Source organism: Balaenoptera acutorostrata, chromosome 13, assembly GCF_949987535.1.
Source record: "Balaenoptera acutorostrata chromosome 13, mBalAcu1.1, whole genome shotgun sequence".
Lineage (NCBI taxonomy): Eukaryota > Metazoa > Chordata > Mammalia > Artiodactyla > Balaenopteridae > Balaenoptera > Balaenoptera acutorostrata.
The window spans coordinates 26,050,884-26,076,308 of NC_080076.1; the positions used below are offsets into that span (position 1 = coordinate 26,050,884).

Sequence of the window (25,425 nt, forward strand, 5' to 3'; positions counted from 1 at the left end):
GAGGAGGGTCTCCTAATTCCCTTAGGAACTAGCCAGGTGCCCTGTTGACCTGGGCAGTGCAGAGGCCCGGCTGAGCAGGAAAGGAGCTGGCGTGGAGGGGAACAGACTGCTGGGCACTGAGATGCCGTCATACCCAGCAATAGAGACGGTTCCACTGGGGCTGCCGCCCCATGGATTTCTTGCCCCCAGGAATTTGTGAAGGGCTGTAGCAACATAGGAGTGTTCATGTTGCCATGTGATGGGGGAAAAAAACCACATTTTTATGTACGGTAGGATCTCAATCACATGAAAATGCACAGAAAAATGACTGCAAACAACAAATATCCTAAAACATCTCTCAGAGGCAGAATTAGGACTACCCTTTCTGTATTTTCCTCTTTTTTTTCAAAAATAAGCTTTTGGTCTTTTTATAAGTAAGAAGAAACAAACTTTGGTTTAAGAGGAAAAAAAAGTTGGCTGCGGGGTCCCTCCAGCCTAATCACCAGGTTAGAACGCTGGCTGGGAGGAGCCTCTGCCAACCCAGACTCAGGCGGCTGGTCACGCGGAGGGCAGCCCCCTGCTGCGAGGCACCTGCCACGCGCCAGGCCAGCAGAGCCCTCTGCTAACACCCCTCCGGCAGGGACACTGCCTTATTTGCAAGGCCTTTCCACAGCCATGAGCTGTCTGGCACAGAGGTCATTTTCTTCTCTGGCAATGCACGAGGGCCCCTGCTGGGTGGACAGCGTGCTGTCCATCTGTCACCCTGTGCGTCACCGCTTAATCTAGAAATCTGCTGACCTCGTGCAGAGCCAGAGGTGGGAAATGGGAGCATCACTGGGGGTGTTCCCCACCACCCGCCCCCGTCCCTGGGAAGAAGGCTGGGGGTTGGAGGTGGGGACCAAGAAATAATCCCCATAAAGCCCTTGTAACTCCTGTTGAATGCTTTGATACAGTCAATAAATGCCACTGTTTTCATTATTGGCACTACTATCCTCGTTCTTGCTCTGGGTTCCATGATTACACAAACCTCCCGGCAGTAGATTCTTCTGCTGGCAAAATACCAAAGGGAAATATGTTCTCAAGTTCTGATTTTAACATTTTAAATGCACTGAGATGGCGCATGCCATGATCTTACTCCCAGCTCCCCTGCTGCCCTGTGGGCTCCCTCGTCTACTTCTGCGTATGGTGTGGAGGGCGGGCACGCTCCAGGCATTTCTGGGCATCATCAGACGGTGCCACGTCAGCCTCGGCGCTGAGAGGTGCCCACCACACCTTCCCCCCTTGCTAATGACATCACACTTCTAACTTCCTTCACACCAAGGCCTCTGAAGCCTTCTTAAACGTGAATGAGCAGAATTTCACAGGCTAAATTGTATGGTTTTCATTTGTTCTCTTGTGACTTATTAAGACAACCAAGGTATGAAAAATACTTGTGGTTGCCAAGCAGGAGAAATCTGGAAACGCGGTAAGACCCCAGAACCACCTGCCGATTCCCCAGTCACCGCAGCCGGGGTTTCCCTGCCCCCCATGCTACTTGCCTACCATTTAGCAGCCCGGAGCTTGGTGCGTGGCCAGTGGAGGTCTAAGGAATTCGGCTGCAGGGTCCAGGGCCAGACGGTGGGCTAGAAAAGCTGAAGCAATGGAATAGAGGGTACAGAGACCCCATCATGGGCCCAGCTGGAGGTAGAGGTCTGTCTGTTGCATTGGTCGTTGGGTCTCCTCATCAGAAACTGCCCAAGTTCACAGGCTCAAGAAGAGAGAGGCCAGCAAGGCCCTCCTTCAGACCGGGGGGCTGAATCTACATTGCAGGACACAGGCCGCATCCTTGACTTATTCCTGTCCAGACAACGCCTACGCACCCCTCAAGACCCTTCTCCCCAGGACTGGTTTTCTGGTGAGTTATCTGTTGACTGGTCAATTATCCACTCACATGTCTGTTTCCTCTTGGATGCTGTGGGTCCCTCACCTCTTTTTCTTCCTCCTTTCCTATTGCCTTATAGAGAGTAAGTGAGCAGCAAATGGATGTTCAGTGAATGAGGGAGGGAATGAATGAATAAAATCGGCCAGTCGACATATACATTAAACTACTTCATTCAATGCTTCATCCCACATTGAACTTGCACTTCATCCTTCAATGCTTGACCTTGTTCCACCCACACCGCCCCCTCAGAAGATCAGGAACTGGAAACAGGGCCCACACGACAAAGGGAAACCCGAAAACCTGGCTTTACCACCTTCAGGTTGTGGAGCTATGAGAGTGGCAGACACTTCTAGTTGAACCTGTAATATCTAGTTTCTCCTTCCTTACTAACGAAACACTTATAACATTGAGGGAGACAATGTGCCCAGATAAAAACTACATTTCCCAGCCTCCCTCACAGATAGTAGCAGCCAATGAGATGTAAAATAAAGTTAATGGGTGGGAAACCCTTTAAAGGGACTGACTGAGCCGGCACATGACTTTTGTCCTTTCCACTTTCTACTCCTTGTGTAGAATGTGGGCATGATGTCTGGAGCTCCCGCAGCTCTCTTAGACTATGAGGCAACTTTGAGGCTAGTAAGTAGCCACCCATTAAGCATGGCAAAGCAGAAAGACAGAAAGACCCTAGGCCCCTGATGGCTACAGAGCCCCCACACCAGTCCTGGGTTCCTGCCTCCAGAGTCCTTTTCCATGGGAGAAAAAAAAAATCTCTGTGTTGTTTAAACCACTGTTACTTAGGTTTCCTGTTATAGGCTGCTGTGGTAAGGAACTCTTTAAGATGGGCTTCAGTGACCCCTGCCTCCTGCTTTCCATGCCCTGTGTAATCTCCTCTCTTGAGTGTAGGCTGGATCTAGAGACTACCTGTGAACAAATAGAATATGGTAAAATGATAAGATGTCACTTCTGTAATCAGTTTACAAAAGACTGACTTCTGTCTTGCTGACTCTCCATTGCCTTCTCGGCTCGCACACTCTGATGAAGGAAGCTGCCATGCTGGAGAGGCCCACGTGGCCAGGAACTGTGGGCAACCTCTGGCCAACAGCCAGTGAGGAGCTGAGGCCTCAGCCCAATAGCCCCAAGGAACTGAACCTCAGCAACAACTGTACCAGCGAGCTAGGAAGCAGATACTCCCGCAGTCGACCACAGCCTCAGTCAACACCTCTTCTGCAGCCTTGGGAGAGACCCTGGAAGCAGAGTGTCCAGCCAGGCTGAGCCCAGACTCCAACCAGCACAAAGCAGGAGATAAATGTGTGCTGTTTGGGGGATAATTTGTTATGTAGCAGTAGAGAACTGACACAGCTGCCACTCCTGATTCTAACTAAAATCCTGGGCAGGACCCTCCTCTCCTTTGGCTTTCATCCCCTTGTCAGTAAAATGAGAGCATTGGACTGGGGGATCTCGAAGGCAGGTGCCTGCCATTTTAAAATCCCAGAATCCTGGGCTTCCCTGGTGGTGCAGTGGTTAAGAATCCTCCTGCCAATGCAGAGGACACGGGTTCTAAACCCTGATCTGGGAAGATCCCACATGCCGAGGAGCAACTAAGTCCGTGCACCACAACTACTGAGCCTGTGCTCTAAAGCCCGCGAGCCACAACTACTGAAGCCCGTGCGCCTAGAGTCCGTGCTCTGCAACAAGAGAAGCCACTGCAATGAGAAGCCCGCGCACCACAACGAAGAGTAGCCCCCACTCGCCGCAACTAGAGAAAGCCTGCGTGCAGCAACGGGAGACCCAACGCAGCCAAAAATAAATAAATAAATATTTTAAAAAATAAAAATAAATAAAAGTACCAATGTAAAAAACAAACAAACAAACAAAATCCCAGAATCCTACAACTTACCCAAGGTCATGCCAAAGAGACCCAGGTCTCCTGACCTCCTTCCCTGGGTGGCCGGGCTCAGGAGTCCATTCCCACATGACTGCTTAGTGCTACTTCTTTTGCTCATTGTGACATGATGCTTCAAGGCAGGGAAGAGAAGCAGGACGTCAGGTTTCTTCCCGTGCCAAGCACGCAGGGCCCTGCACCTCTCACCATAAGCCTTTCTTCTCTTGGCTGAATGGAGGCCTCGGGCCCAGCAAATCCTGGCAGTAACTCTTGCTGATCGTCAAGACGGCTCTTGACCAGGGCCTCCTGATGAAAAATGGAGGTGGCTGGGCTAACATACAGCCAAGGTTAGCTGACCACAGAGAGCAAATGGCTTGGCTAAGCCACTGGTTTTCCAGCTTGTTTCACTGCTTATGCCATCAGCTATGGGTTGATGTGTGTCCCCCAAAGTTCAGACTAACTCCCAGTACCTCAGAATGTCACCTCATTTGAAAACAGGGTCTTGGACTTGCCTGGTGGTGCAGTGGTTAAGAATCCGCCTGCCAACGCAGGGGACACGGGTTCGAGCCCTGGTCTGGGAAGATCCCCCCTGCTGCGGAGCAACTAAGCCCGTGTGCCACAACTACTGAGCCTGCGCTCTAGAGCCTGTGAGCCACAACTACTGAGCCCACGTGCCACAACTACTGAAGCCCGTGCGCCTAGAGCCCGTGCTCCGCAACAAAGAGAAGCCACCGCAATGAGAAGCCTGCACACCGCAATGAAGAGTAGCCCCCGCTCACCACAGCTAGAGAAAGCCTGCACAGCAACGAAAACCCAACTCAGCCCAAATTAAATAAATAAATAAATTTATTAAAAAAAAAAAAGAAAACGGGGTCTTTGCAGATGTAGTTAGTTAAGAGGTTATACTGGTCTCCTTATAAAAAGGGGGAATTTGCACACACAGACACACACACAGGGAGAATGCCAAGTGGAGATGAAGGCAGAGACTGGGTGATGCATCTACAAGCCAAGAAATGCCAAAGATTGCCAGGAAACCACCACAAGCTAGAGGAGAGACATGGGACAGAACCTCCCTCACAGCCCTCAAAAGGAATCAACCCTGCTGACACATTGATCTTGGACTTCCAGCCTTTAGAACTGTGAAAGAATAAATTTCTGCTGTTTAAACCACTTAGTCTGTGGTACTTTGTTAAAGCAGTCTTAGCAGACTAATACATATCTGTATATAACACACCTGCACACACACGCGTGCACACGCACACACACACACTCACCCTGGCAATACATTTTGTGCATTACAAAAACATAACCCAAATAGAAATTAAAAGATAAAAAAATAAATATACATAAGAGTTCTAATACTTTCTTCAGGTGGGTCCTTAGGCACCCCACCTTGGAGCCCATTAGTTTCAGGTGGCAACGTTGGCACTAACCACCGATATCCCCCCAGTTCTTGCAATCTGGAATCCATGATTCTGACCTCGCACCTCAGCTCCCTAATTGTTTTCTTGCTGAACTTGATGTGTTGGTAAGGACTGTGCTGGGCAGGGTCTGGGTGAGGGCCGGCCCGCTGACTTCCCACGCGTGCTGGGGTCTGCTGCGGCCTGCGGAGTGCACCAGGTGAGGAGGGGCCCAGGAGCGCGTTCCTTAGATCGCTCTCCTCTTCCCCATCCATCAAAAATAAACCCTGGGCTTCCCTGGTGGCGCAGTGGTTGAGAGTCTGCCTGCCGATGCAGGGGACACGGGTTCGAGCCCTGGTCTGTGAGGATCCCACATGCCGCGGAGCAACTGGGCCCGTGAGCCACAACTACTGAGCCTGCGCGTCTGGAGCCTGTGCTCCGCAACAAGAGAGGCCGCGATAGCGAGAGGCCCGCGCACCGCGATGAAGAGTGGCCCCCGCTCGCCGCAACTGGAGAATGCCCTCGCACAGAAACGAAGACCCAACACAGCCAAAAATAAATAAATAAATAAATCAAAATTAAAAAAAAAAAACTAAACCCTGAGGGGACGCGGATGGAGCCAACTTCAGGGCAGGGTGGAGATGTCTGTCTGTTGTGCGTGCCAGGATTTCTGGCTCGTTGCCCTTTGCAGCAAGGTCACAGGCGTGCACGTGGCGTCTCCAGGTGTGGAGGGCAGGGGCAGCTCGGGATGGAGGGAGGCGGGGAGGGAGGGGGGGAGAGAGGCAGCCAGGGAATGTGTGCACGCTCATTCCAGAAACCCCGCCTGGCCTTGCTCAGCCGCCTGGCGTCCACATGCAGCTGCCATAAATGCCGGTCCCCACACAGGGGGAGCTGTGGCCTCTGCCAGCCTCACCCCAGCAGCTTGGCCAGCTGACAGACCCCAAGGACCCCTCCTCACGCCCCCAACAGCTGTGGAACCCAAGCAAGCGGGCCTGGCTGCGTAATTCATGGGGCCCCCGGGGAAAAGAAGAATGCAAGCGGAGCCTCTTGTTCAAAATAAGGATTTCAGAACAGCGACAGCCCAGGGATCAGCGAGCATTAACCCTTCTGAGCGTAGGGCCCTGTGTCAGAGCACAGGGACACCCATGAAGCCGGACCGCCTGCTGATGAAAGAGGCCAGTCTGCAGCCTCGATGCTCCACACACCAGAGCTGCCAAATTAACTCTCCCCTTCCCTGCCACACATCCCAGGAGTCGGGGAGGTGGGACGGTGTGGGAGAAGGGGGAAGGTCCTGTTCCAGGAGGCCCCAGTGTGCAGGAGAGGTACTCGCCTCTTTCGTCTGTGGCATCTGGTTGATGGAAAAGAGTCCCCTAAATAAGTTTTTACAGTAGATAACTGAGTGTAGTTACTCAGAAGAAACAATGTGAATGACAATCTAGCGTCCCTCGGCCTGGCCCCAGCCCCAGAGGAGGCAAAGGCATGTTCTCCCCTTGGCTTATCGCCTGTGTCGGTCACCTGTCTGTTTTAGGCCCCTTTTCTACACCTTCAGAACAGAACAATATCTTTGCCCACCTTTATTTTTTTCTAACCTCCCAGGGTTGTCAAGAACATAAATACCAGGTCTAAAATCCAGAAGAACTCTAGACACATATTATTAATACCAGTAATGATGACAATAAAGATAATTTTGCTTTGATTGAGTCCTTTCCCACGCACGACAAACTTGCCCTTTTCTGCCAAGTCTTCTCCGGAGAATGCCAGAGTCTGGCTGAAATCCCTGCTCCCCGTAAGCACCCTATCGCAGGGCTTCCTGTGCATCCTGGCCAAGTGCATACTGACCTGAGGGAAGCCCTCCTGCGGCCTCCTGAACGCTGAGAGGTGCCACGCTCCCGCCGGACACACAGTACCCCAGTCTCTCTGGCCGCTGAGGATTCCCAGGGGGACGAGGACAGGAGAAAACTTTATCGGGCTCATTACAAAAATGTGCTGGCTCATCTGGAGGCAGGATATGGGCTGCAGGCAGAGTGGAGTCTGCCAGCCTGGATGGGCCCCACCTGCTTCCGGGCCTCCCAGCTCCCAGCTGCCCACCATTCCCTGCTCCCATGGCAGCCAGCCCCTCCAGGATGAGAAGACGCCCCCAAAGTTTTGCAATGACTCCCTTTGTTCCTCTACCCCTGGGGCCCCAGGAGCCAAAAGCAGCCTGTGAATGTCAGGCTTGGCTGCTGCTCAGCTGATGAGAGCGATTAGTACCAGCCACTCCCTGCTAATTGCTGTCCTCAGCAGTGCCAGGTCCACTCCTCCAGAGCCCTCTGCCGGCACACAGCCTCCGACTGTTAACAGTGACAGGAGTTGCGTGTCATGGGGACTACAGTGTCCGCGCTGTGAGGCCAACTCGTGCCAGTTATTAATCCATTCACCCAGCCGTCGAGGCCCGTGGCTTCTCCACTGAGTCTGAACCATTCGGGCAATGCCAGGCAGAGTTATTTCCCAACTACCCCTGGGAAGTAAGGTGCCTCACAGGTGGAGAGCTTCACACTAGCTTATTCACTGGTATCCAGGAGAACTGGGGCGAAGGTGAAAACCTTACTCCTGAAACCCACAGATACTACCAGTGTGTTTCAGTGGGAAGAACATAGCGCCATCCAAAGGGCTGCTGGGTCCCTCTCTTGCTCTACTATCAACTTCTGCATCTGTAAAGTGGGGTTAATAGCCCTGCCTACTTTCCCACGGTTGCTGTGAGGATCAACTGAGACAACGAATATGGTAATAACTACGTGAGTGGCTATTGAGAGCTAAGCCTTTAAATGCACTCTGTCCAATCCTCTCTCTAGTCTGTAAGATGGTTCCCATCTTACAGATGAGGAAACTGAGGCCCAGGAAGGTCCAGACACGATGGCCACAAGCGGGTAAGGGCACATGGACACGGGGCCATGGGACTGCCGTCATGGTGCCGAGCCCTTCCTGATGCTGAAATGATCCCCTTCCATGTGTCCTGCTCAGAGATTCAGGCCAGGCTATTTGGTGTCTGCAGGCAGCCATTGCCTGGAGCAGCGGGCACCGCACCCGAGGGTGGTCTACCTACAGACTGTTGGGACGCATGAGGTGGCTTAGTGGGAGGACCCTGCCCTGGAAGGGCGAGGGTAGTTAGCGAGGCCACTGGACAGGCTCCTGAGCAGGTCTGGACTGTACAGCACAGGATGGGTGGCCAGTCCACGGACAAGGGAGAGAGGGCAGGCACCAGACAGGAGCTGAGATGTCTGAGAGCTGGTCCCAGAGCTTCCTCCACGTCTGAGGTCTGCCTATTCCCACCCACATGCACCTTATAACGTGCAGAATGCTGTATCTGTCTGACTCCAAGTCTCACTCTGTGACCACTGTTTAAGTTCCCTGGGAGAGGACTGACATTCACACTATGGTATAAATGACTAACACAAGCAGGTTTCAGTGGGGGGTGGGGGGGGCGTGGTAAGCAGTGGCAGAAGCCAACTGGAACTGGAGAGTCTGAAATGGATGTCTCTCTTTTCCCAATTAGGGTGCTGCCAGGGGTGTTGGTCACGCTCTTCCCAGTCTCTGGGAAAGCTGGCACTTGGAGGCACCCCCATCCTGATGACAGCACGGTCTCCTGGGCAGCATGGGTCGAGGGAAGAGCAAAGGACTTGGATTCCAGAAAGAGCCACCCAAATCTAGTGGCTCTCCGTTAACTAACTATGCGACGTCAGGCAAGTCACCTCTCTAGGCCAGCGGGGTTTCCCGGTCAATATACAGGCAGGAAAAGGGGCATGCCCGGCACAGATGGACTGACACTTTTGTCCCCAGCAGTGCTGCACCGTAGGCCACGGCTGCCCTGGCTTGGGGCCGGTGCTCCGCCCTTTCTGGCAACCACTGTGGCCTCAGAGCAGCAGCTGGGACTGGATTCCAGACTAAAAATGGAGCCCCGGCCCAGGCTTCTCCCCACCTGCAAGCCGAGGGCCCAAACCCCTGCGGCTACGGAGCATCGCGCTGCCTGCCCTCCAGCCCACGCGGAACGCTGACTCACAGACTCTGCACACGGGCAAAGGCCACACAAAGGTCAGAGGGCCAGAGCAACAATGAACTTCCAGAGCAATCAAAAAAGCAGCAGCAGAAGGCACTGGCCTGTAAAGGAATACGGAAGCAAGCCTGCTAGTTTAAATAACAGACAAGAACATAAAGCAGTTTACCCCCAGAGCATGTTCAAGTTTATTTCCCAGAGCTGAACAGTGACAAAAGTTACAAATAAAAATGATGCCTCTGTGAGGCGTCTCTCCCCTCCCCTGGGCTGAAATGTATGGTCATATCTTAAAAGGCTGCTGATAAGACTTTAGTCCTTCACCCCCCTCTCTCTCTCACACACACACACATGCACACACGCACGCACGCAAAGACTAACCCACTACTAGCAAACTGTTTATTAAAGGGACAGGTCCAACAAGTAGAGTACTGACTACTGAGTTTCCAACCTAAAATACCCCAGAATGACCCGGTGTGAACCACATCTCATACCCCCTCTCTAGCACCAGAGATGGGGGACGCCTGTCACACTGCTGTAGGGTGACAGATCCCTTGCAAGAAGACCTGCTGGCGTCTTAACACTCCCCACCCCATCGTCACTGTGACCGTATTTGGAAGTAGAGTCTTTGCAGATGTAATCAAATTTGAGGTCATCCTGGCATAGGATGGGCCCTAAAGCCAGTGACTCCTGTCCTTGTAAAAAGAGGGAAATTCAGACACAGGGACACACACAGGGAAAAGGCCACGTGAAGGCAGAGGCAGAGAGATTGGAGTGATGCATCTACAACCCAAGGGAGGCCAAGGACTGCCTGTCACCCACCAGAAGCTTGGAAGGGGCCAGGAAGGATCCCTCCCAGAGACTTCAGAGGAAGCATGGCCTGGCTGGCACCTTGATTTCAGACTTCCAGCTGCCAGAGCTGTGAGAGAATAAATTTCTATTGTTCTAATCCACCCAGGTTGTGGTGATTTGTTCCAGCATCTGCAGGCAAGGAATACACACACCTATGAGAGGACCCACCACAAACCCCCAGCTGTGAGACCTGAACATGCCCCTTCCCTGGGCCTTGGTTTTCTTTTCTGTAAAATGTAGAAAGTTGTGCCAGCCAGTCTCTTCCAGCTCTGACCTCCTACCGCAGGTTCCTTCATCTACTAAGTCTCTGGAGGATGATGGGAGGTGGTGGTGGGGAGGGCAGGGGATAGACACAGGGGAGGATGGGGAAAAGCACAGGGTGCTCTCCCACTGCCCACGCTGTGCTGAGGATGCAGAAACAGTCAGAGGGGAGCGGCCTACCTTGATAAAGGATAGGTCAAGTTCATCTTTGCAAGCTTGCATCCTGCCCTACGCAAGACGGTGGTGCAGTAAAGAGAGCAAAGTTTCTGGAGCAAGTCATTCATAGGACAGAGGTTTTCCTTGTCTTAGATTTGCATCGAAGTAATAACGCAAGATCGGGAGGGGGAGAGACTGGAACAGAAGGAACAGTGGAGAGAGTCCTGCAGGAGGCTAGAACAGGGACAACGTGGGCTTGAGTCAAGGTGGAGGCAGAAGAACAAAGACAAGAAGATGCAGTGAGAGCTGTGTGGGCAGCAGCCGGACAGGTCAGTGAGCGTGTTTGTGGGGAGGGGCACAGAGAGGCAGAATGTGTGTCCCGGGTTGTAGGCTTGGGGAACTAGTTCGGTGATAAGAAGGCAAACCAGAGCAGAGGGAGTAGACAAGGATCACGAGCCGGATTTGGGAGGTGCCTGAGGTCAAAGTGTCCAGGAGGCAGTCTGGTGGGCACTGCACTGGGATCAGAGGACAGGCCTGGTGTGGAGAACAGATGTGACAGTCAATGGCACTCAGGCAACAGCCAGGGCGACCCAAGGGGGCAAGAGGGCCCAGGAGGAGGGCAAGTGGAGAAGGGGCTGGGACAGGGCCCCAGGAACCCCCGTCTGATAGGCCACAGAGAACAGGTCCCTGTGGGAAAATGTGGAAGATGCAAAAGGCATGGGGTGCAGAGGCAAGCGGTTGTGGGAGCCAAAGGCAGCAGGAGTTGGGAGGAGGGGGATCCTCGGTGGGAGAGCAAGCAACATAACAGGGCAAAGGCAGAATGGACACAGGAGGGTCCCAGTAAGTTCAGGCTCCTGTCACTGCTCCCCAGAAGGCAATGAGGTCCTTGATGCCTTGTCCATTTCCAGGTCTCACCAAGGAGACACATAAATGGTTACTGAGGAAGGAAAGAAGGAAGAGATGCAATGAGCCATGATACTGACTTAACCACAGTTTCCCACTGTCAAATGCACACATGCTTTCTCATCAGCGACTTCATAGACCCTGAGGACACCCTTCAGTAAAACATAGAAGGGGGATTGGGGGACTTCCCTGGTGGCGCAGTGGTTAAGAATCCGCCTGCCAGTGCAGGGGACACTGGTCCGGGAAGATCCCACATGCCACTGAGCAAGTAAGCCCGTGAGCCACAACTACTGAGCCTGCGCTCTAGAGCCCGTGAGCCACAACTACTGAGCCCACGTGCCACAACTACTGAAGCCCGCATGCCTGGAGCCCGTGCTCCACAACAAGAGAAGCCACCGCAATGAGAAGCCCGCACATTGCAACGAAGAGTAGCCCCTGCTCACCACAACTAGAGAAAGCCCATGTGCAGCAATGAGGAACCAACGCAGCCAAAAATTAAAAGTTAAAAAAAAAGAGAGAAAGAAGGGGGATTGGTTACATTGAAGTATTTCTTCTTTTGGGCAGTCAGAGCATAACTAAGGTAGAAATTTGGTGAAATGGAAAAACGTACGTACAGAACTTTCAATTGTTTTTGCTTTTACATAATCCAGACACTAAAGAAAAAATAAAGCTAAACTGTCTTAAATATGTCATAATCTTTTTGTGAAAAAAAAGAAAAATATGGCTAGAACTGGACTCATAGACATTTGGAGTTGAGAACAACCTATAACTTTATCTAGTCACAGACTCTCATTTGACTGGTGAGAAAAGTGAGGCCCATCAAGTGAGCTGGCTTGCCCCGAGTCACAGGTCACATCAGTAATTAGTAAATAAGTCAGAACTAGAGCCTCCTTCCTCCTCCCTGGCTTCCATTGCTGCAACACAAACCAAATCAAGGCTAATAACCTAATTCCAACTCCATTCAAAACACTGCGATGCCCACGTCTGAAGTTTGGGAAGTTCTATTATATTGATAGTAAAAAGTGTACCATTCAATGGCTTGGAGTTTTTTTTTTTGTTATTTTCAAAACCGCCGCAATTCAATTGCCTCTCACTCAGAGTGGCCGCACAGAGTGGTGTAGGCTGTGTGGACTGTGTAAGTTGTGCAGCTGTGCTCTGGACAGGGATGCCTGCCTGAGGAAGCCAGAACGGGCTGAAACCCACTATGTGCCACTCACCAAGCCCTACGCTTAGGAACTGAGCTGTGTCTGCAGGAGAGGGGCACTTTTCCTAACTCTCCCAAAGACCACTTTGGGGATGGGCCAGTGATGACCTACTGCCACTCTGGAGCTAATTTAATTTGTTCCAAGCCTCCAAGTTTAGGTAGAGATGAGTACATTTTAAAATCTATAAATCAAGGCCTTAATCTATAAATGAAGACCTCTAACTAAAATTAAAGAAAAATACATCAATAGAAAAACTGAGCCAAGAGCATGAAAAGTAAATTTACAAAGGAAGAAATATAAATGGCCTATAAATTCCTGAAAAATCTTCAAGTTTACTAGTAATCAAAGAAATGCAAAGGTAAATGAGATATAATTTCATACCCACCAAATCTGGAGGAGTGGAAAGGAACACCGACACCCAATGTTGGGGAAACTGGTATTCTCACACTCAGCTAATGGGGATGAAGATGGGTACAACCTGTCTTCTCTAGGGCCATTTGCCCAAATATTAAAAACCCTTTAATGTATGCATACTTAGGAATAAAAAAAAAAAATCAGTCAAGAAAATAACCAAAGACGTCTTTGACATTCACCTACAAGTATATCTCTAAGGAAAATAAGAACAGAGGTCACACCCACAGGTCAGGCATCTTCCGTCAAGCCATTAGCTCTTGGAGTCAGCATAGGTAACGACACCACAACACTCACAAATGAGAGTCCACCCAAAGGCAGAAATACCTGTAGGCTGTTATTGTCTTTTTCTAACTCAGCTATAGAGAGTCATACAGTTGAGACAGGAAAAGGAAGCATGAAGGAAAGAGCATGTGAAACAGAAACAGAGCACCGCTGAGCAGTAGGAGTTCTCAGCAGCTGGGTCATCTGCTCTGAGGCGATTCTGTCCCTGGGAAGTGGAAACAACGGTCAGTGTCCCTTAGCAAAGTCCCAGGGAGCCTCTCAAGGCTGGAGCAGATTGCATCTCTTGGATGCTCCAGCCCTGCCAAGGGATGGGATGAATATCCCACAGGTCCTTGTCCACAGTTTTGTGCCCTAAAAGTATGGCTTTGAAGAGATGGACTCTTCAAAGCAAGCCTTTGAGGATGGGCCGTCCGCCAAGTCTGCAAGGGAGCCAGTGCTGGCATCTTGCCCAGCAGGTCACCCCCCAGGGGTATGTGTGGTGTGTGTGTCCAGGCTGCGTTACCAGGTTCCACCCAACCTCACAGAAAGCCATGGGGTCCCCTGCTGGGCCCCAGCAATGCCACACACGGGCACTCTGTGAACTCCCCCAAGGCTGGCACTGGCTGGGAGCGAGTCTGCATTACCCCAGGGTCCCAGGAGGGGGTGAGAGAAGCCCAGGCCAAGTGGGAGCTTTCTTTAAAGGTAACTTTTTATCTTCAGCATCCAAATGATTTTTGTTCTGCTCTCTATGCCTTTCTTTATTTCAACAGCAAGACAGACTTTTTTTTTGGTACGATCTTCAAATGCTATTGAAGATTGTACTCCAAGTAGATGTACCACTTTGATCCTGCAGCTCGGTCTGGCCCTGGTGTGTGAAGCTGTTTTAGGTCTGAGAAATCTGGCAACAAGTCATTCCTGCTGCTCCCTGAGCCCTGTCCCCCACACAGGCCCCACCTGTCCGAGGAAAACCGCAGAGAATACAAGACACATGGGGACCAAACGGGAGAGGCGGTCACTGTCCCCTGAACAGGTGCCTTCCATCCTCACTAGCCTTGCTAATATGATTTTAGAACCACTGATGATCTTCCGGCATGATGGAAATGATCTTCATTTTGATCTTGGCAATGGTTACACGAATATAAACATTTGTCAAGATCCCTCAGGCTATGCACTTAAGATTCATGCATTATCCTGTATATAAATTATACTTCAGTAAAGTACTGTTACTATTAAGAGTGGGAAAAAAAATTGATGGCTACAGGAAGCATGATCTGCAAACCAAGTGGTACAGAGCCGGTTCTCGGCCTTGGAGATTGTCAGAGATGGAGGAGCTGGGAAGGAGCCGGCGGGGGGTTGGGAGCAGGTGGGCCTGCACTGAAAGTCACCAGAGTGGGATCAGGTCGCAACCCCACCCCAGACGCACCTGGGCAAGTCACCATCCCTCTCTTGGTCTCTGTTTCCTTATTTATAAATTGAAGAAATGGGCTAGTTCCATAAAAAAATACAGATTCTTGGGCTTTGTCTTGCCTCCTGAGTCACATACCATGTGAGTCCGGGGAACAGGAATCTGCATTTTGATAAGCTCCTTGGGTGAGAGTAATGCTCTTTGGGGTCCGGGACCAATATTTGGGAATTGTGGACAATGTGCTTATAAAGGTTCTGACCTCCAGTGGTAACAATTCCTGCTTCTTTGTGGAAAGAACAGCGACATCGGGCCAAGAGAAAGGTGTAAATAAATAGGATGATCAGAGTTGAGTGACACAGGCTTCCCACCTTACATTCTCCGATCAAGAGCCTAAACCCAGACTTTAAATCTCAAAAGGGTGACCTTATACAGTTGTGCAGTTTGCGTACTGCTCAAAGACATCTACGCAAGACATTGAGTGAAGGCTGAGAGTCAGCACATATCCCATTTGTCAGACCATGTGCCCTGAAGCAAGGCTGCAGACACCTGGGGGAGGGGCGAGAGGGAGGGGTTGCTTTCTTCAAAATTCATCCACCAAGATAAGGGATGCCTTTTCCTAATTCTGACAAAGGCGCTGCATAAGTTAGTAGTGTCTACAGAAAGACCAGCATCAGAAAACATTCATGTTCTTTCGACATGTGTTTTCAGCCCTAATTCCCTAAAGACAAGATAAGTGACTTGATATTCAGGACCTGTCCTGCCTTTTTCCAGCAGTCCACAACTTTGTCCCAATGTCACTTGCCCTTCCACACACATTCCTCGCCCCTGTCCTCCATGCTTTGGTCAAGCTCTTGCCACCACCTACCAAACTTCTCACTGGTCAGCGATCCAGTCGTTGGCACCTTCTGCAACCCCTCCAGGTGAATTAATCCTCCCACCAGGATCCTGTGCCCAGCACAGGGGATGGGGCAGCTAATGAGACAGGCATGTTCCAGGCCCTCACAGACCTTATGATCCTGTTTGAAGATGATTAAGACACTAATTACAATAAAGCGTGAGTAAGGAGAGCGTGTAGCAGTGGGCACGCTGTCTGTTCATTACAGAACTAGCATCTAAAATAGTCCAAGCCCCTCCCCTGCCAATCTGCAAGTCTAGAAACAATGCAAACTGAACTCAAAGCTCTCCTGCATCTGGTATCACTCTCATCCCTATGATGTCTAAAGACTTCACACTCTAAGAAAATTAAGGTAACAGAGCATTCATTAAAATTTTCTGCAGCATCTAATTCTACAGACTACCAGCTGGACATAAATTCTTTTCCCTGGTCCACCTCTCTGTCCTTCCTCGCCTAAGAACCTCTCTGGCCAGTGCTCCAAGCACTGCTGGCCCCAACAGCTAGTGAGGGAGACCCTCCCTAGGGCCAGGTGGGATGGGGGGGGCCAGCCATACCCGCTGCTGGGCTGTGCACAGGTTCCACCCTGTCCTGCTGCCCAGCTGCCCCGAAGGTGGGCATTTCCTCTCCAGCGCTTTCCTCTCTCCTCTCTTACCCACCGCCACAGACAAGGCTGGAGAGGGAGTGAGGGGCAGGTCCTCGGCATATTGGAGGCGCTGACACACACTCACCCAGCTCTAAATCGGCACAACCACCATCAACGCGATTCAGCAGACAGTGACAGAGCCTGCTCTTCTGAGACGGGTGGAGGAGAGCGAGCGAGAGCGTAGGGTCTGAAGCCGTGAGACCGGGATCTGAGTCTAGGCTCTGTCCTGTGCTAGATGTGCCACTTCAGGAAAATCACTTAATTCTCCCTGCTTCCGTTTCCCTACCTGCAAGATGGGGCCAACCCATGGGGTTACTGCAAGGACTAACTCAACTAGCGCTGGTAAAATGCTTAGCACACAGTAACCGCTCAAATGGTGATATTATCTCCACTAGTCTCAATACTCCAAGTGATCACATTATTACCTCCAAGAGTACTGGTCCTCCTAACCCCCGCCATCATTACCACAGCTACTGTTCGATAACCTGCTGGCTGGGAGGCCATAAGGGACACAGACTGTCCCTGTGCCAGGAAGCACACAGCACGCGGCAGGCAGGTGCACCTGACCCAGCGTGCCTCAGAAGCCCATCCAAGACACAGAGGGGACCCTGACGCAGGAGGCACGGCAGGGAGGCCTTGAGGACCACACAGAATCAACACCGCTCCCAGGCGCCTCCTTCACCAAAGCCGTGAGCCCTGAGGGCTCTTCCGCCAAAGGTCTTTCAATCTCGCCCCTTCCTCTTTGTTCCTACCGATGTCTTTACGTCATCCACGCTGCCATCAACTCTCTGCGCCAGCTGCCTGCGCCACCAAGGCCAGCACCTGATGGCCTTGGCACAGGCAGCTGGTGCAGAGAGCTGCCCCGGGTCCCAGGACTCTGGGACCCAAACCTCTACCTCGGGTCCCAGGACTCATCCCCAAACAGCCCCATAAGCTGTCAGTGGGTCTTTGTACAGTCTTATCATGGCTCCCCGTTGGGCAGAGGGTAGAGGCTCTACCTCCCACTCGGAGACCGGCCTCCGCACGCCCTGGCCCCGCCTCCTGCTTCTGGGAAGGTTCGTTCTGGGGTCTTTCTCCTCCTGGCCTCTCAGATGCCAAGTCACACCAGACATCTCTGGGAGAAGAACAGTGATACCCATTCCCTCCAAAATGGGTCCCCCTCCTCCCATCTCTAAATCCCACCCCCATCCCGCAGGGCCACTGCACCCACCTCAGACACAAGGCCTCCCCTGCCTTGTTCCACACTGACCCCCCCACTTCCCTAAAAGTCTCCAGCACTTATTTCCCAAGCACACCCTCTGCCATGTAATCATACCTCTCTTCCTGTGTGGAGCCTTACCTCCTTCCCGTCTGCCATTTTTTCTCCCAGCGACAGGTAATAACACCTTGTTGGGTACCAGGTACTTACCTAAAGCTCAATAAACACTTGCAGGAGGGACACACCCTCTAGCTTTCCAGCCCCACATGAGCAATAAAAAGAAAGAAATGAGGTAAAGGGCCGCTGGCTGCCTGACCCCAGGAAGCAAACTGGATGGGAGCCCCGTCCTCCCAGACACTTGCTTCACTCCATTTCTGCCAACAGAGAAAGCATTCCCTCCCCTCGCCGGCTGCTCTTTATTCCTGGCCTGCTTCCCTCAGAGGAAATGCCAGTGGTGACAGAAATGCCAGAAAGAAAGTCTGCAGGAACCCAGCAAGGAGAGGGGAGCCTCCAGATCCAACCCAGGCCCAGGCAGCTGAAAAGAACAGAAATGGGAAGAAAAGCTCTTGGAACGTGGAGATGAGGGGGGCAGGACTAAACTAAAGCCCCCAAATCTAAGGGGGTGGCAAGAATTATTTTTGCAAATACAAGGAGCAAAGTGTAATTTCAGATGCAGGGCTGGTAAGTTATGCAATTGTACTGGATCTCAGGATTTTTCCAAAAGATTGAAATTTTTTTACAAAAAAATCAGCTGCAGTATTTGTGAAAACGGAGTATTGCTGTCTCACCTTCTCTCACTGTGAAATGGGAAATTTATGAAAATAAACGAGAGAGCTGGTGCTGGCACGATGCTGAAGAAGGAATGTGTAATAGCATGGCAAAGTCATGGCATTTATACGAAATGTGCAGAATAGGCAAATCTACAGAGAAAGAAAGTTGATTAGAGGTTGCCTGGAGCTGAGGGACTTGGGGAGAAATGGGAGTGACTGCACACGGGTACAGGAGGGGATGAAAATGTTCTGGGTGATGAGTTTCTAGAAAATGATGTCTCTAGAAAATGTTCTAGATAGTAAGTGATGGTTGCACAACATTGTGAATGTATTCAAAGTCACCTACTTTTTTTTTTTGGCCGCATCACACAGGATCTTAGTTCCCTGACCAGGGATCGAACCCACGCCCCCTGCAGTGGAAGCGCGGAGTCCTAACCACTGGACCGCCAGGAAGTCCCCAAAGTCACCTACTTTAAAAGGGTGGATTTTGGGAATTCCCTCTCCGTCACCGCTCTCTGGTCCCCAGGCAGGGACACGTCAGATCCCATTTTACCCACACTCTTCGCCTCCAGTGGACAAGGAAGTGTTTTTCTAGAGCCACGATTTCTTGTTGTGGTTTTCTCCTCATAGCTCTAACCTCAAGTGTCCGAGAGGCCGTCTGAGTGCCCAGGCCGGTCTGTCACCATGACACGGGGGGCTCTGGCAGATGCTTCTCCTCCTGTGGGGAACGGAGGCCGTGACTCTGACAGCCCATCTAGGCCTTACAGAGCTCCTCTGGTCACACCCACTTTCCGGTGCGTTGCCCAAGCAGGAGCAGTGATTCCACTTCGCTAACTCCCCTCAGATCGCTCTCCTGGGGGCTCCGTGAGCACATCTGCTGTGGTGGCGACGTGAACTGCTCTCATCACACAGGCCACCCCGGCGGCTCTCGAGGTGTTAAGAATAATGAGCAATTTCAACATTTTGGAATATCATCCCCTGGATAGAGAAAGCCGGAAACCAAATCCACACAAAAGACAAGGCTTGAAATTCCCAAGCACCAAGCTTATGAAGTAGAATAGGGGGTTGGAGCCTAAATAGAAGAATTTTAAAAGGTGCATCTGAGCAGACCAGATCCTACCTATGTCCTTTTTCCTTTGTTTCCTTTGTTTGTGTCACATCCTGGACTTGGGCCTCCACGGGGCTGGGTTTTATTTGGTCTTGCTGGAGACAGTGTCAGCGATTAAACAGTTATGCCTCCGCTGGCACCGTGAATCTGGAAACAAGAAGAGTCTCCGTCCAGAGGTGGTTTTTCGCCTACTCATTCTGGCGTTTGTGTTGGCAGAGGTATCGAGCTGCACAGAAAGAGGACTCGGAAAATGAGAGGCTCCGGGGGAGGGTGCCAGCGAGATGTGGGGAGGCAGGCAAAGGTCCGAAGATGAAAGGCAAGGCCCATCTCAGGAAAGGGCCATAAGGTACCAGGAGGCCCAGCACCACCTCAGTTACTGTTAAGATGCTTATGCCTTTTTGGCTTCCCAGTAGAAATGGTCAGGCCAGGGGAGAAGGGGGAAACGCCACGCTGTATTAAGTGCTTCTCTCCTGGGCTGGCGGCTGACCCGGCAAAGCCCCAAAGGCCACTTGTTTGCCCTTCCAAAGGTCAGCGCTGCCCTGGGCAGCCTCGGCGCGAGTGACCGCACACTCACAGCTCTCAGAAGGCAGGCCCACCCCTCAGCACCCGCTCGCGCCAGGGCAGGCGGGCAACACCTGGGTGTCCTGCGGGCTGGCACTGCTGTCCAAGGTCAAGGAGGGACAATCCACAAACTGGAATTATTCTTCAGTGAGTTCTGTCTGAGGCTAAGTTCTAGCACATACATTTCTCTAGCTCGGGCCCACCTGGCACATGCCCTGGGCCCTCCACAAATGTTTATTTTTGGCTCCCTGTGGTGAAAAAGCAAGACTGGCATTGGAAAAGCACTCGCATTTGCTAAGGCCTTAATCCAGGCAAAGCCCTGACTTCCACAGTTTACCTTGGAGAGAGGAGACCCCATAAGCAGTTGCCTTAACTACTTCGGATTAACCAGGGCTTGGGGCTAGGGCCACAACCCAGCACAAACGTGTGCTCAGAGCAGCGTTTCTAGAAATGCATGCCGGGCAGGGACCATTTGTGATACTCATGGCCTGGGGGGCGGTGGGCAGGGAACATCCCAGGGGAGTAGAGCCAGACCAAGAGGCTGGGCCTCTGTCAACCATCCCTGCCCTGTCGTGGGTGAGGAGGGCTCCTCAGCAGGGCACTTGGGTAAATTAAATGTGAAGTTGACTGCTTCTCGGGCTCGGAGGATCTCACACCAGCACTCACAGCTCTACTCACAGTGCAGTGCTGTAATCCCACTGTATCATCAACCCCTCAGAGGTAAAAGAAAAGTGAAAATTAATCTAATTAGAGTCAACAGTGTTCACAGTAAGGAAAATTCTGGTATTTTGCCAAGAGTCTCTCTTTCCAGCCAGCTTTGTGGGCAAAGGGCATGGGGTTTGGAGCCTGGAGGGCCTAAGCTGGAATTCTGGCTGTCACTCAGCTGTATCACCAAGGGGCAAAAGTGTCACTGCCTTACAGAACTGCTATGTGGGTTCATGAGAAAAGATATAAAAGCCATGAAGCCCCTGATGGATATTAAACACTCAGCAAGTTTTCCTCTTGTCCCTCATGGACTCAAGTCCTACCCACCTACCCGCCTGGTGGCCTGCTTGGACATCTCAGGAGGAGGACCCAGGACCTGTCTCCTGCACCCCCAGATCCTGCCCCCAGCAGCAGAGGCAGGACTTGTGTCTGGGGGTGGGAGCTCCAGGGAGGGAGGTTCCAAAAACCCTGCCACACTTAGCTGCCAACACCTTTCACAGCTATTATTGTCTTATCTCATTTGGACCTGGGCCTGGCGGCAGTATTTCTATTATCCCCATTTTAGAGATCCAGAGAAGGAGTAGGTCTTGGGCTAAGTCACAAAGGAAGTTATCCCAAGAGCGGGGTCTCACAGTCCACTGCTCTAATAAAACGACTAATATTTATTAAGTATGCAGACATTCTACTACATTCCCTATAGGGATGGAAGTGTCCACACTTCGCAGTGTGCAACTGGATGTTCAGCAATGCAGCAGAAGCGACACGATGCTCTTTCCAGGCCTAAGACTGAAGAAGACCTGGAGGCTTTCACATTTGTGCTCTGAGGGAGGGGAGCCACCTTGAAATAAGGCCACGCCCACTGAGACCACCATGTTGGAGGGAAACCCAAGCTAACCCCAGGAGGATTCTCTCTCCCTCTCTCTCTAATGGTTCTGCTTCTCTGAAGAATCTGCCTAATCCAGGTTTCTCAAGACCATGAGCCAAATACGATTTGCCTTTGACCCCTTAGTCTGCAAAGCGTCCTGCTCAGACTATCCAAAGGAAAAGACTGAAAACCACCAGAAACGGGGGATGGGTGAATAAACTAGCATATAGCCATATGATAGAATATTATACACTCAGAAAAAAACAAGGAGGATCGCTGTGCACTGATAGAGAAAACATCTACAGAATGTTCTGTAAGGTGAAAGGGAACAGGTACAGAATCGCATTTTCAGTATGGTCCCTTTGATGTAAGAAAGGGGAAACATCAGAATGTATTCCTTAGAGTGCATGAAAAAAAACCGAAAGGAGAAACAAAATATTATTGAAAGTGGTACATATTGTGGCTGTGTTTTTTAAAAAACCGTTCTTTTACTGATATATATTGATTTATTATTTATGAGTGAAATAATATAGTGTCTGGGATTTGCTTCAAATAATCCAGGGGTAGGAGAATGGACACTGGAAAAGAATCAAGCTTGGTGGTGAGATGACAACTGAGGAAGCTGGGTGGTGGGGACACAGTCATTCGTTAAACCATTCTGTCTACCTTTACATCTTTTGGAATTTTTAATAATAAAAAGTTTTTTCAAAAATTGTTACCTCCAGGGAGGGAGTAGGGCAAGAAGGAAGGGACAAATGGACAGGGACAAAGTGAAAACAATATTTCCATACTTCACAGATCGTATCATCTTTTTTTTTTTTTAATTCTTGAGGTGAAATTCACATAACATGACATTAACCGTTTTATTTTAAATTGTACAATCCAATGGCACTTAGTACAGTCACATTGCTGTGTAACCACCACCTCTATCTAGTTCTAAAACATTTACATCACACCAAAAGAAAACCCAGTACCCATTAAGCAATTACTCCCTATTCCTGCAACCTCCCCACCCCTGGTAACCACCAACCTTCATTCTGTCTCTATGAATTTACCTATTCTGGATTTTTCATATAAATGGAAACATACAATATGTTACTTTTGTGTCTGGCTTCTTTCACTTAGCATAATGTTTTCAAGGTTCATCCAAATTGTAGCATGTATCAGTGCTTCATTCCTTTTTACAGCTGAATAATATTCTACTGTATGGATACACCACATTTTGTTTATCCATTGATTGGTTGGTGGACATTTGGGTTGTTGCCGAAGCATACCTTTTCATTTTGTCTTTATTTTTTAACTGTGTAAGTGTACTACTTCTTCAAATTTTTTAAATTAAATTTCTATTAGATAATCAATGTGGACTATAGAGAAGGCAGGATGAGAACACAGGGTAGATTCATTAAAAAGTTAGGAAGCTTGGCAAGAACATAGTAAGAAAGCATTCAAAAATATAAAAGGAAAAATGGATAATAAGTTATAATTACTTGTATTTGGGGGTATGTGGTTTTACCACATAATTTATAATTCTTTCGAGCATGAAAGAACTCCTTGAGAATCTATTTAGGGTAAAGCACTGGGAGAGTGGGCGATGAGTCGGGGCTGGGTTGGGAGATGGGGCCGGACTGTGAGGGTCTCCACCCCAGGCTGGAACCAAGCCAAGGTGTGATGACATCTATTCACTGTCACCCGATGACCAAGTTGCTCACCTCACCAACTAAGGGGAGGGCTTGGGCTTCTACTTCCTGCATCCACCCAGAGCACTCAAAACCCATGAAGCATTGGGCAGTTAGGGAAGTGGAAGCTTCCTGAAGGACCAAGGACAGCCCACCTTGGGGCCCTGGGGAGAGTTAGGGGTATTTTCCAGGGAGGTGGCTTGTGGGGCAGGGCAGCCAGTGGCATTCTGTTTCCTGTTTTGTGCACTGGGCCCCTGACGAAGGATTATTTTAAAGAGCTCCATCTGTTGCCTTAAAACAAAAGGTCTGTAAATACTATTTCGGGAGAAAGAGCTCTGGGTTTGGAGTCAGAAGACCCAGTTTTAGTTACAGCTCTGACCCTGAGTGGGTTACTTGTCCATTTTCCAGATAGAAATAATAATTCTTGCCCCTCCCTGTATCTTGGAATATTAGGTGGTCCAGAGATAATTAAGGCTTTGAGCTCTTCAGAAGAAAGATGTCTGGAAACACAAGGGGATATTGTGATTCCTGTGGCTTGGGTGGGTGGGGTGGAGTCTATGAGAGAAGTCAGTGTGTATAATTGAGCTCAGAAAAATCATTTAATCTTCTAGACTTTACCTACAGGGAGGGGAAGAGTCTGAGGAGCTAAACAAACTGCAAATCAGGGACTTCCCTGGTGGTGCAGTGGTTAAGAATCCGCCTGCCAATGCAGGGGACACGGGTTCGAGCCCTGGTCCGGGAAGATCCCACATGCCGCGGAGCAACTAAGCCCGTGCGCCACAACTACTGAGCCTGCGCGCTAGAGACCGCGAGCCACAACTCCTGAGCCTGTGCACCGCAACTACTGAGCCCACGCGCCACAACTACTGAAGCCCATGCGCCTAGAGCCCGTGCTCCGCAACAAGAGAAGGCACCACAATGAGAAGCCCGCTCACCGCAACAAAGAGTAGCCCCCACTCGCCACAACTAGAGAAAGCCCGCGCGCAGCAACGAAGACACAACGCAGCCACAAATAAAAATAAATAAAATAAATTTATAAAAAACAAAAACAAAAAAACCCCCTGCAAATCACCACCACAAACCTCCATTTATAGAGTTATGTATAGTCTATTGACTCATTTGATCCTTGTCACAAATCTTTTGGAGTACGATTATTCCCTTTCTGAAGATGGAGAAACTGAGGCTCAAAGAAGTAAACGGCTTGTCTAAGTATGAAGTGGGGCCAGGCCCTCAGCCCATGCACAGTCCTGCTGTTCTCTGAGTCCTCTGGGCTTATGGATGACTAATGGGAAGTGGAGTTTCCCCTGCGTCTTGTCACATTCATCTGCCCGGTCAGCAGCATCTCCTATGCGCCACAGGGCTGAGTGCCACAGAGAGAAATGGAACACAGAGCCACACCCTCAGGGAGCTGCTCGTCCTCCTTGGCTCCCTGCTACAACATGCCACGGCAGAGGCTGCTAGCTGCTTAATCAATATATATGTTCTCCCATTCCTCCTTACTAACAGAACCTTGGGTAAGTGAAGTGCTCAGCTGAAAAACATTTCCCAGCCTCCCTTGCAGATAGGGGTAATCAATGAAAACTGATTCCAGTTCCTCCTCCTTCTTCCCAGAATGACCCTGTGTGATGGCTGGTACTCTAGCAACACTGTTGGACCTTGAGTGACCTTGAATAAAAGGGCCACATGCAGAGGATGGTGGTACAAAAAGATGGAAGTAGCCTAAGGCCCATGGAACCAGCATACCAACTCCGGCCAGCCTACCTCCAGGCCTCTTTTATGCAAGAGAGAAATAATCTCTATCTTACTTAAGCCCTGGTTATTTCTGATGTCTCTTACTAACCAATACTCATGGATTGGTTCCTTTGAGTTTATATACCCTAAACAACAAAGGCTGCCAGGCTCTGAAGAGTTCTGCATTGGCATGAAGGGAAACAGAGGCATCACAGCCCAGAAAAGAGCCAGGCAACTCAGTGTGAAGGGCAAGGAGGCCATCCAAACCTCACAGCAGAATCAAAGAACAAATCCTCCAACCTGGATACCAATGAGGGGGCTGAATGAGCCCTCAGAGCACCAGGTATAGGGGGGAGGAGTGGGGCTAAGGGCAGGCTGTGTCCAGACTGCCCAGTACTGTGGTCTCTCGAGCCGAAGGCATCTGTCACAGGATCTCTTGCCCCAAAGTGCAAGAAAAAAGCTGGGGCGAGGTCTGGCTTACTCACCTCCACCTGTGTGTCCTTCACACTCTGGCCTCTGCTCAACACTCCAGCCCCATTCCTCACCTCCCTCCACCCTTCTCCAAGTTTGTGTCCTCAGATGACCCTGAATGACCCCCACACATGCA

General features: G+C 50.5%; 1 protein-coding gene across 10 annotated transcripts in view; it reads right to left on the reverse strand.

The window, feature by feature from the left end:
* CTIF (cap binding complex dependent translation initiation factor) overlaps positions 1-25,425 on the reverse strand; it is a 305,014-nt gene that overhangs the window by 258,124 nt on the left and 21,465 nt on the right. Inside the window, exon 1 of one of the 10 annotated variants that reach the window (XM_057526383.1) lies at positions 15,532-15,632. The exons of 8 other annotated variants lie outside the window; for them this stretch is intronic. The gene's annotated coding sequence lies outside the window, so the exon portion shown is untranslated. Of the gene's footprint in view, positions 1-7,021; positions 7,043-15,531; positions 15,633-25,425 lie in introns of those variants that run through there. One more of the 10 variants, XM_057526385.1, reaches the window with a different exon arrangement.